Genomic DNA, 12474 nt, shown 5'->3' on the forward strand with positions numbered 1-12474 from the left:
AGCTTTATTGTACAACACATTCTTAAATGTTCGATCCCAATTTCATTGGAGTTTGGCTGTGTAACTGGGCTGGAAAATACCATTGAAGAAAGGACTCATCTAAACCAGTTTAACATGTTGGGGACCAAAAGACACCAAGCAATGGGGCCTCTAACCAGTGGGAGTATTAGTGCTGACCTGTATAGCAGTCCCACTTTTTAAACATTTTTCTACCTGCTTCTTACACCTACATTCCTAGTCTTGTTTGATGTCACAACTGCAACATAGCACTCCAAAGCTGCCCCTGATCCGATGGCAAGTTGTGACATGTCATCCTGGACCAAAGCAACTCCACTTCTAGGCACCGTTCTAGTGACGGAAGAAAAAAGAGACGGCGACGTAGAGAGAGGAGTAGAGGGTAAAGGAGAAACACATGTTGCTCAACTGTTGTGTAATTTGAGTGAGACAGACGGGCTTGGGGTGCGTGATTTGTGTCCTGAATTGACCTCTCAAACAGCACTGAATTTCTGTTCTGATTCTCTGATTATCTTCCCTGACTCTTACCCTGCAGCTGACCATCACTGTTGCCCCTTTTTGTAATTTATGCATCACTGGAACTGATTAGCCCCATATGACTTCAGCTTCCAGGGTAGGTACATTCCACATCGGTCTTTGCTCCTTGCAGCCTTTGTACTGACACAAGCAGCCCTCCCCAACCACCTCTGACATTATTGAAGTATCCATCTTCGTAGCACCAGATACATATCCCAGGGAGCTCCAGTTATCACGTAATAAATGCGTTTTTCCCTAAAACACCGTCTTTAACAAAACACCTAAAGAGGGCGGCACGGTGGTGTGGTGGTTAAGCACTGTTGCCTCACAGCAAGGAGGTCCTGGGATCATCTCCACCCATCGGCCTTTCTGTGTGGGTTCTCTCCAGGTAGTTTGGGTTGTTCCCACAGTTGAGACATGGTGGATTGAACAGTCTGGTAGTAAGTTATTCATGGGGCCAAATCCAGGTCAAGTTTTGATCATTTTAAAAACCAATTTGAACATGAAAGTTATTGTCTTGAACATTGAAGAATACAACAATTCCAAATAAAAAATAAGTGGACAGAACGTATTTTTGGGTTGAAGATAGTTTGGACTCAGTTCTATTTTTTTAATTCATTTATTTTTTCATTTTTCAATTGCATATATTTTTTGAATATTTGCTGTATTATATATTTTGATTGCAGATTTTATATTTTCAGTTTCAGAATTTTTTGATCACTTTTGGATATTTTTTTCACTTTCGGATTGTTTTTCTTTTCAGATTCAGACTTTTGACCCTGAAGTGGTGTAGGGGGCGGGGCATCCACTGAGAGGGGCGTGTGTGATCATGAGTGACAGCTTAACAAATAAGGCTCAAAACCTTCAAAACTCAAAAGTTTGACCTGGATTTGGCTCCATACTTATGACTATCTCGTGAATGCATAGAAACAATAAGAGCCCTTTGACCCAGCTTTTCCACAGGCAGTGGTTGCAGTCTGCCTTTGCGGTGCTAAAAGCTATTACCACAGGCAATGGAACTCTATTTACGGCTGTTCACTTACGACTGAAGGCCATTTTCCATGATTTGTATGAAAAATGCCCCTCTCCACCAAGCTTGGGTTTGTGGTGAACTGCAACTGGCACGAGACTCATGGTATTTCCTCCAGAATTATAGTACGAGACACCTACACTGAGACTGAAGAATAAACAAGATCTTCTTGAGAGAGACAAAAGATGTAAATATTGATGTTTCTCTGGTAAAAATACAAGAGGACAAAGAGGGAAAGGAACAAAAAACACATGGTAACTGAGGTAAATGACAACAATATATTGAAACAGGAAAATAATAAGGTACACCAGTCTGGATGAAGAACCCCAAAATTTGTTTTTGAGACTCGCATTTTCCCAAGAACTGAAGTTTGTTTATCAAGAGAGAAAAAAGAAAAAAGAAATGCTTTGTTTCATAAACACTACATCAATCCATCACTGAATTATAAATGTCTTTAAACAGATCCCAGGTGTACACCTCTGCAGAGACTAAACACAACAGCACACTGAGACAGTATTTGGCTGGCTTGTGGCTAGCGGTACAGTATATTTTCTGGTTTTGGAATAATCGTGCTCATCGGCATGTGTAAGTCCCAATTTAATACCTGCAAGCTCACAATTATTGTCCACTCTCGCTTGTGGACGGGATCTTCTCCAATCACAAGGTGTGGTTCTCTGCTGTTCATCCTAACAACTGCTGAAATGGCCACTTTAGACGCTTAGAAATTCCATTTATTGGTGGTTTGTTGTTACGAACATGTGGTTTTTATTTAGTTAAAGGTCACACATTTTGTATATTCATTACCAGTTGGCCGTACCTCGCCATAAGTCATGGGTTTTAAGGTGTTACTCATCAATGGCAGGGAATGGGAAAAGATACAGCGGCTCATTCAACAGCTGATGATTTTATTCATAAGTGAATTAGATTCTGTGTCGCCTCTACTCATGTGTGACATAAGGTCTTTCACGCTTGTTTACGTTTCATCCAGGAACATATCAGTTACCTGAGCCCGGCCTAATAATCTGCATCCAGGGCACAAGTGGCCGAGAACCAATTTCCTCCCAGGACAGGTAAACAACACCGTCAACAACACGCAGAGCTGCTGACGAACACGGAGCGCTGATCCGATCAAAGCAGCACGTGTGTTAGTAAAAGTCTGGCAGGTGTTGCAGGTGTTGCAGGTGGAGGCGCTCGGGTCTCTCAGGTCTCTGTGTTCCAACCACACAATTTGTCCCGTTTCTGTTGCAGTCAAAGATTTGTTTTGTGATTACAGAGTCCACAAAAGCATAATTGTTTGGTTTGGGGTTAGGGGATGTTTGCTTTGCCTCCGCAGTGTCCCTTTACAAAAGCACATTTTACAGTGTGTTTGTGAGTCTACGAATGTGGAGTTCAGCGTATTGTTTTACCAATACAAGTTTACACAAAGGGACATTTTTCAGCTTGCGTTTAGAGAAGAAAGAGCCACAGCTCGGTGGTTAAGTACTAAGAACTGAGGAGCAGACACAACAGAAGTGAAACAGTACGACCAGTGAGACAACTCTTCAGAGAAATGGCAACCAAAACCCTCATTTTTCAAATGTATGGTATTGATTATTTTTTGAGCAACCAAAAGATTTTTGTCTTTACAGGAGCTTTGTTGTGGTTTTCCTTCTTGCATTTTATTTCAAGTCATCAATTACTGTATATAAGCCAACATGTTTCGTCTGCAACCTCCCATCACTTCATCCTGAAATGCAATGTCTAAACTGTTCCTTTTGAAGGTTTTAAACAAATAAAGGTTTTTGCTTTTGTTACAAAATCCAAACACTTACACAAAATGCTCTTGGTTCAGTCAAAAACTGTTCCATCTACCACCCTAAAATATCTGATGTGCAGTTTGAAGTGATGTTCGACCCGTTTGAACATTGGATATTGGTTCATACAACATTGAACAAAAATACTGCTAATTGTTGCCATATAGACCTTTCTAGATACTTTAATGATCTATTTTGACTGTCATGTACTTTCACAATAATGCTGCTATGGTAATATACCACACATTATTGTATTTTTATTAAAATGACCCAAAAATGCATCAACCTATGGACTGTTAAAACACAATGTCCTATCCCTTGCCTCATCAAATCTAAAAAGGAAATAATCACCTCTTATTAGCTACGTGAACATGTATCTGAGTGGTTGAGGGATAATAATCATTTAGAATTGAGATAATCAGTGAGAAAACGTAAAACTATTAACTACTAACTAAAAGCCAGAGCGGCGATGCACATGGTCCAGGCTCTAAACGGTCCAGTATTGGATTCTATTTGTTTTTGCTATCGAATGGTAGTCTCCTTTTTGAAAAGAGCCTGCTGATGCTTTGCAAGCCCTTTAATTATTGCTCTTAATAATCACATTATGGAGTTTGCACTCAAGGATGTAGATGGCCAAATGTGCGTGTTCTGAGTTACTCCATTATTGACTTAGAGAGTTCAGGGAGGAGCTCGTGTCAATAAGCTGGCCTGCCCCATGCTGGCTGCACCATACGGAGAGGTCTGGTTGTAATTCGTGGGACAGGCCGGGGCATAGTGCCAGGGAATTAGAGAGGTGGGCGGCAGGAGACATTTTAATTTGTGCTGCCATGTGCAAAGGCATGCACCTCCAGCCCAGGTCGGTTCCTGTGATTAGGGTGGCCGGCGTGTTCTTAGAAGAGGGGAGGAGCAGGAAAACATGAGGAAATATAACAAGAAGCAGGAAATGCTACTGATCATCTAACAGTGTTAGTGTGACGATGTGACGGGAGCACCAATCTGAACAATCAAAACAGTAGACGTTGAACATGAGAAATACATTTTATCTCTTCTAACCCCGTCTCCTAAAAATTATATTTCCATATTGATAAACTACGTTGTCAGCATATTATATACATGAACATGAGTTTTCTCAAACATCATTAACGTTGTGAAGAACGTGTGCAACAAATCAACCTAGTTTGAGTAAGAGATCATGGTTTGGCTCAAAATACTTATAATTGTAATACAGTAAGCAAATGCTAATAATGAAAGTAGAAACAGTCAATCATTTACTCCAGAGGTAAGTGGAGACCAAAATGGAGCTAAATACTGAGTGAATATTAGACTTAGATTGGTCTTATTCCGTATTTGGTGTAAACAGGTTGTTAACATGTGGTTATTGCTCTAACATTTTGCACATTTTGCACCATATTGCATCGGCCCACGTCCGATTTGTAGAGAAAAAAGGATGTACTCGATGCAACAATATTTAATCTGCCACTTACTGATGCTTCTAAATCCAATTTGCCTCGTGCAGGGAAATATTTATCAAAGGTACTAATGGGGCCGCCAATGATGAGTTTTAGGCGTGAAATTATCAAAGGACAACAAATAATGGCCATTTCTCTAAAGTGCTTGGCAGACAACCTCAAGGACTTAATATATTTAACTTTTGTCTTCTACGCGTTAGCGTGCCTGTCTGGCATCTCTACCAACCCCTAAACGCTAGAGAAAAACAACTTTTTTTTTATTAATCCCCTTAATGAACTAATAATAATTAATACAACTTGTTTTGATGTTCCGGGGATTGCCGACGTCATCGGGCCAAGCGAGAGTCCCTATCACAGCTTTGCCCCCCCAACACGTCGAAGCACTGCGTCCCAGTCTTCTCCAATATCAATATGAAGTCTATTTTTTTTTATTTCAGTATTTTTGTTATTTCCTTTTAAATTAAAACTAGGTAGTGTGACAGTGTCTCTGATCAGCTCATCACGAAGAGTGAACCGGTGTGAATCTGACGATGGATTTGGTCCTGTGGGATGTGCTGCTGTCTCCCCCGGCTCTGGTAGAGAGCGATTACCTCCACATCTCCACGGTGACGGATTCCCATGAAAACAGCAGAGCAGCACAAGCCGCTGAAGACGAAGAGCCTCGTTCTGAACTGAAAGGTTCAGGATTTTGAAGAGAAAAGACACAATTATTCAGTTTGTAAACACTGCTATCAAATTGTGAAATTGAGGTTAAAAATGGAAGGTAAAACCAAAATCCGTCCCCTCAGAATAGAGAAATTGTGCCATGAAAGTTTCTGTTCATATAAAAGCCACATTGAGTGGCTGCAAAGTGATGTTTTGAAAGCCTTGGCGTCGGCCTGAGCAGCGATGTATGTAATCCTGTGTGGTAACCGACAGCTGATCCAATACACTGCAGGCTTGTCAGGTGTAGAGATTTAAGCATTCCTCCGTTTCCTAGACAATGAGATTATGGGATATAGACAGTGAGATATGTCCAAACCGCGGGGGGCAGCCTGGGTATTGCACTCATTAGCGAGTTGGGGAGAGGATGGCAATTACCAGTCTGAGCCCCACAGGATGACAGAGGTAATTCTAAAGGGACTTGTTAGGTGTGGGTGATACAAAGGTGTCACCTTTTCCTACATGTGAGAGACTTCAATGCACCTCTTTCTTAGTGAGGAGCAACACTAACTCCATGTTTGTCAGGACAATTTAAAATCGTACAAAACTTGAATTTGTCATAGTTTCAATTCTTTAGCAGATCACATGAGGAGGATCGATTAAACCACTCAACCATACAGACGCGTGACAGATCAGACGTTGATCAAGGTGAGACCACAAATAAGTGATGAACTGTAACTCATTTTATTTATTTGTTTCACGCATAGTTATTAAGGCAATAAGTTAAGAACCAGTCAGACTGAGCTCACAAAAATACTGAACCAGAGAGGAATTGTTTATACTTTATTTTTTGACGTTATAAAAATTGTAGTTTTACAGATGGATTCGCTTATACTTTTAATTGGAATAACTTTGAAGAGCGCACATTATTTGTTAAAGACCTTTTCCACTTTCCATTTTTTTTTTTAACCAGAGTTGTATTGTTTACTTCAGTCCATAATATTAGTCACCTGGATGATTGCTGAGATACTGTATGTCACAGTTGATAAATTGTTTTTAAAGCAGGACTAGAATACCAAACTAATTATTTGGATTGAAACCACAATATCATAAAGTTTAGATATATGCAACCAATTTTTCCACATTGACCTTCCGTACTTGTCATAGCTGTGTGTGGATGACATTTTATAATACAATGGGGAACAATATTATTCAAAACAAATGCCTTATACAGCAGATAACTATTTTAATTGAAAGTGAGGTGGTCTGACCACTCTTGTTGCCCTATTGAACTCTGCTTCAACAACGGCATCATCCTTTAGTGAAAAGGATGTTCAAAGAACGTTTGCAGACGCACGTCGTCCCGAAAAATGGGCTTCCTAGTATGTTTTGCTGTCACTGACATGTAACAACACACATTAAGAAGGTACAACAGACACAAAAAAGCTTCATTTTATTCACAATCATTGTAATTGAAGCCTTTAAAAAGATTCGCTCTCTTGAGCAACCGTTATGACCGCAGTAATAAGATATATTTGAAAGTTATACAAAACAAGGAATCTTTGTCTTAGGCAATATATAGGCCGTTTTTCGTCACAGTTCGACTTTAAACACATGTTGATGGATGTTTGACAAGAAGCAAGAGAAACATCTATTGAACTAAATTCTTTAGATATTATTATCAAAGTCTCTCTACAAAGCGTACACTTTAAAGTCACTGCACTTGTGCTACTCAGGAGTAAAAGTGTGTGCCTGTGTGTGTTTATGAGAGAGCGACGGAGAGGCAGTGTTCATTTCTCTGTGTGTGTTGAGGGGAGAGCTGATTCAGTGTTGCTAATGACTGCCTTTCCCTTGAGCTTAATCGAAGATTTCTACATTTAATTGCCGTCAAGTCAGCGCTCACCACCTGCCACGTCTTGCCACACATGTGCTCACCCCCTCTCTGGGAGCCTTTCCAGCCCCATCCATCATCCGTGGCGGAAGGCTGAGACAACACAGCCTGCTGGGCAACCTGCACTCAGCCAACCAGCCGGGCCCAGCCAAGCCTGCGCAGCGTGGACCCAGAGAGCCTGCTCATCGCGCCGGGAGGTCTGTCGGCACCGGGGCCTCACAGTGACAAAACCACTCCTCCCATTACTAGAAACAGACGAGCCGAAAACTGACACCGACTAAAGCCGGTGAGATGTATGTTTTTTATGTTTTGTCCTCTCACCGAGGCGGTATCGTGACGCGGAACCTGCTGCCGCGGCACGAGATACATATCAAAGCAGGGGAGCTTTGTGAAGCGCCTCTGCAGGCCTCTCCTCTTCTCCCACGCTAATCGCAATCGCGCGCGTGTGTGTGTGTGTGTAAAATCGGTGGTCGGCTTTGTGCCTCGGCACAGCCCAGGATGGAATGTGGGCCCGATCTGTTATCAGTCTCAGCTTGTTTTCCCAGCTGATGCCCACAAGGCCCGGCCTATCACTGACACACTGTTGCACAAGCTGTGCTAAGATCTGTCAGCGCTGCTCGCTGCTGAATCTCACCTTTGGATTTGCAAGGCTACTACAGTATGCAAGACAGACAGCACTACTCCCAAAAGGCCCGAGGCTCCCAGTGAGCCGTCATGCAACACGGCACTGCAGCATCAAATGGATTTGGACCTTTTGGAAGAACTTACCGAGTGCACTCTTCCATGCAGGTTCCCCTCTGTGGGTGTCGTTCCATGGCCTGTCGGTCATAAGTGGTGAGACCATGAGTACATCTAACAGGCGGATGTAATATCATAAATCTCAGTTTTGAAGGCATAAATCTATCAACAGCACAATTAAATTTATAAATGCAGACTTGGTAAATTATTAAAATGTTTGCGATATTAAGTCATCGGGCTGCAGTTATATTAGTATCACATTGAGCAAGGACATGGCCCTTATTAATGTCTATACAGACAAATTACTTAATAGTGATACATTTGTCCTATATACCACGTTTGATTAATAAAAATAAAACAATTTTTACATATTTTCTAGTTACACAAGTGTTGAATATTAGTGTTGTCAATAGGTTAAAGAAAATTAACTAATTAATTGCACATTTTGAAATTAATGAATTGCGATTAAAAGTTTGTTTTTCTTCTGAAGACTAAATAGTAATGAGGAATCACTTAAGAAAGACAACAACAAAGACAACTGGCTTTGGCTGGCTGCTTGTGGTCTACAAATCCATTTTGGGAATGACCCCCCCGCTACCTCTCAAATCTTCTGCACATTTCCGACAGCAATCGCCATTTAAGATCCAGTGACTTCATTCGGCTCATCAATCCAAAAGTCCGTACTGTGTTTGGTCATAACTCTTTTCATTTTTCCGCTGCAAATGATTGGAACTCAGTACAAAACACGCTCAAACTAACAGCCCTCACCTCTCTCAACATATTCAAACATAAGTTGCAACGCGCCATAGTTGACTGCTGTACTTGCTGACCAGCATTCACTTTTATGTTCCAATTTTTACAAAGTACTGGCCACTGGGTTTGACTCCGCCCAGTGGCCTTTTTGTGTGGAGTCTGCATGTTCTCCCCGTGTCTGTGTGGGTTCTCTCCGGGTTCTCCGGCTTCCTCCCAAAGACATGCTCTCGGGATCAGGTTGATGGGGACTCTAAATTGCCCGTAGGTATGTGAGTGTGAATGGTTGTATGTCACTGTGATTGGCTGGCGACCAGTCCAGGGTGAACCCCGTCTATCGCCTGAAGTTGGCTGGGATAGACTGCAGCCCCCCCGCAACCCTGTATGAAGGATAAGCGGTTGGGTGATGGATGGATGGAAACTACACACATTTTGTCATCTCCAAGACAAATTCCTGGAACATGTTAAACTAGTGACTCTTACTGCTGTCGTCGTGCACTTTGCTGTGCTCTCAACCCTCCATCATTTGACGGCTGTGTTGTTGGCACTTCGAAGTGCCAACAATCTCCCGACAATTAACCAGAGCGTTTTCCAAACGACTGTCTTTAGGGCAACACTCGTGGTCCTCTGCAGGGTAGATGAGATGGACGTAGCCTAGCAGCTAGCTTAGCCTAGCAGCTAGCTTAGCATGGCAGCTATTTTAGCATAGCAGTGCATAGAGTTGTCTGTTTGCCACTCATCCCCCTTCTATTTGGCACATGGAGGAATTCCTCTGCACAGTTTTATGTTTTTAATCGCATAGATTAATGCGTTAATTTGCGTTAATGCGTTAATTTTGACAGCCCTATTAAATATACGTGTACAATATTTTAGGACAAAAATCCAATAGGAAACTTAAAAGAAGAATTTGACTGTGTTAAACAGATATTGGATCGGTTTCACACATAGTCAACCTTACAAGATCACAAACGTATGGCGGTGGCTCAGGTGTTACACCCAGTGTCATACTCAACCCTGAAAGTTTGCTTATTATCCCCTGCACGGCTCCAGGCTAAACACAAGCAAACAGGCCTGACCTTTACGGTGGGAGTCGGTTTGAACGTAAACTGGCAAGTCTGGACAAGGCTCTCCGTAGCCTGGCGTCTCCTGGGCCCACGGCGCTGCCTGCAAGGTGTGATCCCGACCTGCTCCCACGGGCACCGGAGCCAGGGAGCAGGTGGAAGGCGACTGCAACCTGTTTGACTCCCTTAGCTCATCAGTGGCCCAGCCTTTTTACTGCCTAGAGGAACGAGGACAGTTGACTTCCCTCCGTAGGCCTTGCAGTGGAAAACCAGATTTATTTGAATTTACCATGTCTGTCACCTTCACGCCAACTTTAAAGATATTTTTCTCTTGATGTATGCAAGTGGTTAATAATAGCAAGTAATAAATCAACCAACAGAGCCAAGTTTAAATTGTTAATCGAATCATGTGTTGACTACACTTGTTTTTGACAATTATCTAGGATTTTAACCCTCATGAATTGGATTTTGTAATTACTGGACGCCTGTCTGTTTTTCATGCTTTTAGCTCGATCCCAATTTGTGTAATTACAGCTTTTGTGTGTCGCTTTAAAAAAAAAGTCTCGCTTGTAATTACAGTTTTGGGAAAAAACGTAATGCGCTTCTTGTCGAGCGTCCGATGTAAAGATTCCTACCAGTCAAATTTTTCTGTTCAGTAGCCAGAGCTGGGCATAAACAAAATGGACACAATACGTTCATTGCTGAGCTTTTGAAATGGTGACAGGTGGATTTATCTGGTGCTGAGCGTCAAACTTACAGCAGGAATGCGAGCACTTACCTCCCAAAATAAAAGCTTCCAACATGTTGTGCTTTTAACGTCCCTAAGCGATAACTCTTCTTGCACCAGCCTTAATTATGAATCAATGAAACATGCCACTTAAAAGTTTTGATGAGTGAGACTTGGGTAATGTCATATGAATTATCATTAATCCAAACCAAATCAAATGCTTAACACAATATGAAAATTACAGTATTAAAAAGGAAACCTGAGAAGCCAGTTTGAGGATTGCACCATTAGAGCGAAGGCTTGACCATATGGACGCTCTCCTCAGGGAATAAAAAAATAAATAGAGGGCACGATCCCTCATATCGTGACAGCAGATGCAATCTGAGTGGTCTATTTTGCTGACTCACATGTTGGGCCACCCACGCATGTGAGCGCCAAGCTCAAATCACACTGTTTCCACGACGACCATAATTTACACCTTCAAAACAATTTTTTTTTTTCATCTACATAATCACGCAAAGTAACTAGAAAACTACCCTCTGGATCGTCATGAATACAGACTTTCTGCAAAGTTTGAGAAAAAACGAGTAGAACAAGGAGGTCATGTAGACTATTGCAGAACCGGTAAGCTAAAAAAAAAAAAGAAGGTTTTTAGAGAAAGCAAATTTTTTTGACGGGCATATTGTCTTTCTGGAAGTTGAACCAAGGGCAAAAACAAAAATGCCCATATATCACACTGCACGATAAAGTGTTCTGTGAATGTCTGATCCCCCATTCTTCAACTTTATCTAACTTCCTTCTGTGATTTCCTAGTTCAGGTCGAGCGCAGCTTCCTACACCTTGATCAATCCAGAGCATTTCATACGGAGGAGCCAAGATTTTACTTAAGTGAAAGTCAGGAACTTTCTGTGGCATGAATGGCAGGAAATGGCTGAAGAGTTTACCCTCCATGCCAGCCATTCAATAATAACAACCCTTCTTCGCTACTGTGCACTCGGGTTAAACGCCAGCGCTTGTTTTCTCTGTATGGATTTGATTTGCCTCCGTGATTTTGAACCTAAAAACATTTGTGTGGAAAGTTTTCAGATCTGTCCCTCTGCTCCCCCCCCCCCCCCCCTTCTCCTCCTCAGTGCAAACAGGGCCTGATCCGGCCCCGGCCCCCGGCTTGTTGGGACAGCTGCTCAGATGATCTGGGCTCTCTGCAGGTTCCATGATTCATTTTCTGAGTCAACACCACCAACTCGAGATTCAACCTCAATGCAGTTGTTATTCATGGGGCAGATTTGTAAAATTGATTGATTACTCAAGTAGATTTTCACAGCGTTGGCACGCGGTGTGTAAATCACATGGAGGCGGTGTCAGCAAGGGGAATAAAAAGAGACACTAAACGATGACAGTACGAGCATTTCTGCCAAACTGCACAGCTTCCACAAGCATCTCAAGATGTCTCACGAGGTTTCTGTTTGACACTTCATTTTGAGATCACATGGAATTCATGGCGGTGTCTGCTGGCTGGCTGTTATTTTACTTGTGACAAGAGAAGAGCAGCTGTATCAGTCATGCACGCGAGTTCTATTATCTAGAAACGGACCATTTGTGAGGTCCGTCTTTCGATCTAGTTTTCCACTGGCGCTGAGGTGTTCACATCATAAACTTCACATCATTTGATGGTCCTAATCATTGATTCCGCCGGTATATGTTTAATTCCGCTGCTCGGTCGGTGTACATATGGATGCATGTGTCTTTCAGACACAGGCTGAGTCGCTGAGCGTGCTGATAGGAAAGGGAGAGAAGAACTGAGACTGAGCGGGGCGGACTCTCAAACCTGCCCATAGTAACGAT

General features: G+C 42.2%; 1 long non-coding RNA gene across 1 annotated transcript; it reads right to left on the reverse strand.

Moving 5' to 3' along the window:
- Positions 1 to 4373: 4373 nt before the first annotated feature.
- LOC144407422 (uncharacterized) lies at positions 4374 to 8210 on the reverse strand. The gene is made up of 2 exons (XR_013467644.1): positions 8125 to 8210; positions 4374 to 5494 (listed from the first exon to the last, which is right to left on the reverse strand). It is a non-coding gene; the product is annotated as an uncharacterized LOC144407422 (long non-coding RNA).
- Positions 8211 to 12474: the final 4264 nt, after the last annotated feature.

This window comes from Gasterosteus aculeatus, chromosome 1 (assembly GCF_964276395.1).
Source record: "Gasterosteus aculeatus chromosome 1, fGasAcu3.hap1.1, whole genome shotgun sequence".
Taxonomy (NCBI): Eukaryota; Metazoa; Chordata; class Actinopteri; order Perciformes; family Gasterosteidae; genus Gasterosteus; species Gasterosteus aculeatus.